The sequence below is a fragment of the Dromiciops gliroides genome, chromosome 6 (assembly GCF_019393635.1).
Source record: "Dromiciops gliroides isolate mDroGli1 chromosome 6, mDroGli1.pri, whole genome shotgun sequence".
Classification (NCBI taxonomy): Eukaryota; Metazoa; Chordata; class Mammalia; order Microbiotheria; family Microbiotheriidae; genus Dromiciops; species Dromiciops gliroides.
In genome coordinates this window covers 199,515,560-199,522,133 of record NC_057866.1, presented here as the reverse complement: position 1 = coordinate 199,522,133, position 6,574 = coordinate 199,515,560, and the positions used below count along the sequence as shown (strand labels likewise).

Below are 6,574 nucleotides of genomic sequence, written 5' to 3'. Positions count from 1 at the left end.
TACATGAATTTTTCAAAACAATTTACATATGTTATCTTATTTAACTCACACAATCCTGGAAATTATTATTATTTCCATTTTATAGATAAAGAAACTGAGGCACTGAGAGGTTAAATGACTTGTTCAGAGTCACAAAGCTTGTAAATATCTGAGGCAGGATTCAAACTCAGGTCTTCCTAACTACAAGTTTGGCATTCTGTGGATGACCTAGATGTGTTAGCACTATAATCTAGAAAATGACAAGGTTGGTGAATAGTAGGGCAGTCCACTGTTTCATCCACTACAGAGGCAATGGTATTATTGATTTGATTAAAGTTTTCAGAGAGAGAGAGAGAGAGAGAGAGAGAGAGAGACACACACACACACACACACACACACACACACACACACACACACACACGGAAGGAGGGAGGGAGGGGGAGAGGGAGAGGGAGAGGGAGAGAGGCAGGCAGACAGAGACAGAGAGAATAAATAGAGGGTGAATAGTAGTGTAAGAGGCCAGTGTTATGGTTGAAAATGTCTGGGGTGAAGTTTCAACTACATAGTACTAGGGAGTACAAAGCCATGTGGCTTAGCTCCATCCAAGCATAGTCTTCAATAGTTGAGTTTGGAGGGTGGAGAGGCAGGATTAGCAGAGCAAAGATGGAAAATGGCTGTGATGAAGGTTATGGAGATTTATTGGGTAGTAGAAGAATGTGAGAGTGTGGTCACTGACTATAGTGAGAGTAATAGTACTGATAGCAGTAGGTGGCCTGGGAGGAATCAAGTGATGACTGACCAACATTGACAATTAGGAGCATCAGGAAATATGGCACACACACAAAAAAGGATCAGTCTGCTGACATACAGCACAACATGGGCAGATTAGACTATTGTGCAAGCTTAAAAAAAGACTAGTCATCAATTTGGCTAAAAACTCTTTGAGTTGTTGCAGTATTGACTTGTCCTTGGAACTCTGAGCAGCATTTGATTTCTACTTAATTTATTTCTACAGAGTAGAGTCCTTTTCAACCACTATTCAACCAGGAATAAAAGTGACTTCAGAACCTGAAAGTCTTAATTTTATTACTTGTTTTAATCAGTGTAGTTTGATCCAATTAACACACTGAGCATGTCTTATGTGTAGGGTGCTGTTCCAGACTGGAGCTACATAGATCACAACCCAATCTTCACCCTCAGGAAGACTTCAATCTAGTGGGGGAAGCTGAGAGGTTATGATAGGGATATGAGCTAGACCTGAGCCCAGGTCCAAACTCAATACTCTTTCCCTTATCTCTACCACCAATCCACTCTGTAAACTTTGACAAATCACATAATTTCACTGGTTCCCAGTTTCCTCAGCTGGAAAAAACCAAACACATTGATTTAAATGGCTTCTGAGGTCCCTTCTAGTTCTGATATTCTATAATTCTAACTCAGTGCCATATCTATCACTTCAGGGGTGTGCTGGTAAATATTTAACAGCTGGATCTTGAGCGAAAGCTGTATATGATGCATTTTAAAGTTTAATTTGCATTATTAATACTTTTTCCACTACTTTAACTTGACAATCAACAAAACAACATATCAAGGATTAATTTATAGCATCTGTTTATTTCCAAGGTGTAAATGGTCACAGTGAAATTTGAACAATCAGCTCTTGAAAGCTACTATGAACTGGTGCCAGCATACCCTGAAAGTATTCTTTACCTTGGTGTGGTAATAACTATAGTTTGTCTAAATTCATACCAGGAGAGTAAACCCTTTGGCAGCTCCTACCAAATGGGAAAAGCCTTATGATATTAATGGGGCTCACACTGATGGCATCTTCAGTCCTTAAAGTTTCAGAGAAGTGTGTTCAAATCATAATTTCATTAGCTCCTTGTAAATGATTTTTGAAAGATAATCTAAAATCACATTTTAGAAAAATGTTTTTGGTAGTTAGGTTGAACATTGTTTTAATATAAAGAAAATTGTTAATTAGCTAGAAAATTGTAGTTTCAAAACTGATATGAATATGGAAATCAACTTAGGTTCTTAATTGACATATGTCTATTCTTTTAATCTTTTTGTATAAGAGCCAAGATCCAAATGGGCCAGCTGCTTGAAGAATATTAAAGAGTTGCTGATAGGCTCTGTTGTCAATGCTGCCAAATTCTACCTCTAGGATATATGGAAAAGGAACAAGTCATAATACAATATTATCCGAAATATGCCAGGTAATTGATGACACATTCCAAAGAAAGCAATTTGCCAACACAAGTTTTCCATTTCTTAGGGTGGGGTTCATTCTTTTTTTTTGGGAGGGGGTTCATTCTTAGTGGAACAACTGCTTTATATGCACTTTACCTCTGAAGGTGTTATAGGGAATTTCCTTCTGTCTTGCCAACAGCACAGATTCTGATTTTCTTGTCTACTCAGTCAGAACTAGATGATTCTGGTTTGTAAAAAAATGTTTGTGATCATAATTTCATGTCATTATTTAAAGAATAATGGTCAGAATTCTCTGTTTTTACCATAGGACTTGTTTCAAAAGAGCAACAAAAAGTCACTTAACCCCCACTGCCTGCAACAAAACAAAACAAAAAAACAAAAGAGCAACAAACATTTTAGGGATAAGCACATTGAAATTTAATAGAAAAAAATGGGTATGGGTGTTTCGCTGATTTGCCAACTTATAGAATTTGAAATTAATGAGAAAATTGGACTAGAAAAATAAACTAAAATGGCTAGAAGCATGAACTGATTCATGAAAATCATGTGGGCATATTGAAACTTTTAATGAGGAAGAACTTATAACTATATGTTTCTAAAAAGTGAAATGGCCTGCTGTACAGGCTAATAAATTCTCTATGGCTCAAAGCCTTTAAAAGTAGAATCAATATCATTTATTCAAATTGTTGTAAATTACATGTAAGGGGAATGATTGGACTAGATGACCCCTGTGATTCCTTCTTAGAATGTTTTGATTCTAAGAGTATAGTATTGGAATGTCTGGAATATGTAGCATATGAATATATACTGCCATCTTGGAATGTAAATTCCAATAGGGTAAGAACTGTTTCAATTCCTCATTAGTAAAACGAGGAGGTTAGAGGAGATGACCTAAAATGTCCCTTTTATCTCCAAGTCTATGATCTCCTTATGTCTTGAACTGCACAGAGACATTCAGTATTATTTAACGAAAATGCTGAATTGTTCTGTGGACTGAGAGAATTTTTGTTATCTAGATGCCAGCTCCAACTACACTTTTCATTGGTTGCTGTCATAGTTTTATTTTTTTAAATAAATTTTTGCTTATTACAAAGATGAATGGAGGTGATACTTGGTTGTCATGGAAAGATTTCTTCTATTTTTCATCTCACTCCAGAATAAATCAAAATATTGTGAGCAACATAACACAAAATGTGCTAAAATATTGGGTGGGATGAATATTATAATAGAAAGAACACTGGGGATGGAAGATTTGGGCTCATCTTGCCTTTTCCTCTTACTACCTATAATGCCTTCAATAAGTCACATAACCTTCATGACCTTCAGTTTCCTTATGAGAGAGTTGATGAACTCTCATGTTCTTTCCAGCTCTAGATATATAATCCTTTAAGTCACTAAGGGTGATATTTTCTCTCTTTTGGAGGAGGGAAGGATGAGGATGCAAAAACTGGAAGGAAAATATGTAAGATCTGAAAGTAGGCACAAAAGAAATCTAGGAATAATGTGAAAAGTGCATCATGTTCAAACATTTAAGGAAATTGCAATTTTTCCCCTCAATGAAATCTCATTTGCTAATAAAAAGTCATTTTGGGGGGGGGTAGGCATGTTTCCTTTTCTATCCACCAGAAGGTAAGCATAGTCAATACTGTTAGGCCAGAAGCATAAAAGAGATGAGGAAGGCTCATCTTGAGTTACTCCAGCTGAGACTTTCATATAAAAGTTTTCCCTTTCGTTTTGTCTTTTTTTGTGACTCCTCTGACTTAGAGAAAACATGAATTGTGTTGTTTCCTGAGTGATAATAAAGAAGCATATAGCATTGAGCAGGATTTATGACTTCTGCCTTCTCTGAACCTGAGAATATAATTGTATCCTGGGATAAAATGAAATCAAGGGTTCCCTGTAAGAAGGCCAATTTCTCCAATTTCAATTATTACCTTGAGTTATGAATGTCTATTAATGTTCCAGTGTTACATAGAGAAACTTAGCTATTCAGATGATTGACTTAATCCCTATTAATTTTTGGTTAGGCGTTTTTGCTATTTGCTATTTTCACTTTTATTTTGATACCTCAGGAAAAGACAAGCCAAACCTGTGCAGATATGCAAGTTTCATTAAGCTTTTAAGAGCTCTAATAGGGCCCTTCTTTCCTGAAATGAAGAAACAAGTGATGGGGAAATCATAAGTCATTAGTATATGCCAAGTACTAGAGACACAAATACAAAAGCAAAAACCATGGATTCAGAAGTGGCATGGTCTTTCCTCCCAACACTTCCTACCCTGCCTGCCCAGCTATACTCCCATCATTTATATTTCAGCAACTAGTTCTTCATTATAGATTAGAATCACTCCAAAATCATCAGGTCCCCTCATCACTCCCTCCAGTATATGAGAAAGCAATTATTTAGCTGCAGTATTTTTTATTAAAAGTAAAAAGCAAATAGGTGAAAAACATTTGAACGAAAATGTATTTGTTAATTACTATGTGGCATACACTATGCTAAGGGATGAGGATATAAATACATAAATGAAGATAATTCTTATTTGAATAGGAGAAAAAAGGATTAATAGCTAGGGAGGGGGAGCTGGGTTTTAAAAGTTATACAGATGGTGATAGGAGCGACAAAGGAACAGAGTGACAGTGACATTTCCAGTAATGATGCAAAGTTGAATATATTATGGTTTCAAAACTGGAATTTGGGGTGGGACAGGGAAGGGTAATAAGGGAGGGTGTGTCAGCAAGGTGGATGAAAACCAGAAGGCCAGAGTGAAACAAAACAACTAGATTCCTTTATGTCTTCCCCTTGTCCCCAACCATATAATATGTGTGTGTGTGTGTGTGTGTGTGTGTATGTATGTATATATAATAAATTGGAACAAAGTCATTTGGGGTTGGTTGAATTGACATTAAAATACTAAGACAGACATTGTGGAAAGGAAAGGAAGATATAGATATAGATGATATAGATAGATGTAAATATATAAAGTTAAGATGGTAGTTTCAGAAGTATGTGGAAGTAAACTTGTGGTGTCAACTCAAATAGAAATTGATCCCTGCACTCCACTTCTTGACTTAGAAAACCACAAATTCATTAGCTATGTTTTGTTGTATTTCCATTTATTTGTTAAACAGTATACAATTATATTTTTATCTGGTTCCTTTTGCATTCAGGAGTTTTGAGGGTCACATGGGATCTGATAATAAGGTAATGCATTAGATTACAATAATCAAGTCATTTATTATTAATAGATTATTAAATTATTTTAAGAATATTTTTATTTTGTTAAATATATTCAATTACATGTCAAAAATTTAACAATCATATTTCAAGAATTTGAGCTCAAAATTCCCCGCCTTCTTCTCTTGTACTGAAATTGACAAGGCAAGTAATTTGGTTTGGTTATACATATGAAGTCACAAATGACATATTTCTATATAAGCCATGCTGCAAAAGAAATCACAAAAAAAGATTACAAAAATGAAGAGAATAAAAAATAATTATGATTCAATCTGTATTCAAAGTTCATCTGTTTTCTCTCTGGAGATGGATGGCATTTTTTATCATTAGTCCTTTGGAATTGTCTTAGGTCATTGTCTTGATCAGAATAGGTAAGTCACAGTTGATCATACCTATAATATTGCTATTCCTATGTACAATGTTCTAGTTCTATGCACTCCATTTTGCATGATTTCATAAAATCATCCCAAGTTTTTTGGAAACTCTTCTGCTCATTATATTTTTTATACTACAATAGTTTTACATCACAATCATAAGCCACAATTTGTTCAGTCATTCCACAATTGATGGACATCTCCTAGATTTCCAATTCTTTGCCACTACAGATAGAACTGTCCTTTTCCATTTCTTTGATCTTTTGGCGATACAGAGTAGTGGTATTTCTGGGTTAAAGGGTATGTATGTTTTTATAATCATTTGGGTAGAGCTCCAAATTGTTTTCCAAAATGGTTGGACTAGTTCACAACTCTACCAACAGTCATTAGTTTCCCAGTTTTTCTACATCTGCTCCAACATTTGTCATTTTCATTTACTGTCACATTAGCCAATCCGATAGGTGTGAGGTGGTATCTCAGAGTTGTTTTAATTTTTATTTCTTTAAGCCATAGTGATTAAGAACATTTTTCATTTGATTATTGTTAGCTTTAATTTCTTCTTCTGAAAACTGCATGTTCATATCCTTTGACCGTTTATCAACTGGGTAATGGTTCACCTTTTTATAAATTTGTCTCAGTTCCCTATATATTTGAGAAATAAGGACTTTATCAGAGAAACTTGCTGTAAAATCCCTCCCCAGTTTTGTTTTGCTCCTAATTTTGGCTGCATTAGTTTTGTTTATGCAAAAGATTTTTATTATTTTTTTGGAA

At 35.0% G+C, this 6,574-nt stretch overlaps 1 pseudogene; it reads left to right on the top strand.

The window, feature by feature from the left end:
- Window positions 1-649: 649 nt before the first annotated feature.
- Window positions 650-6,574, top strand: part of LOC122732196 — a 33,840-nt pseudogene continuing 27,915 nt past the window's right edge.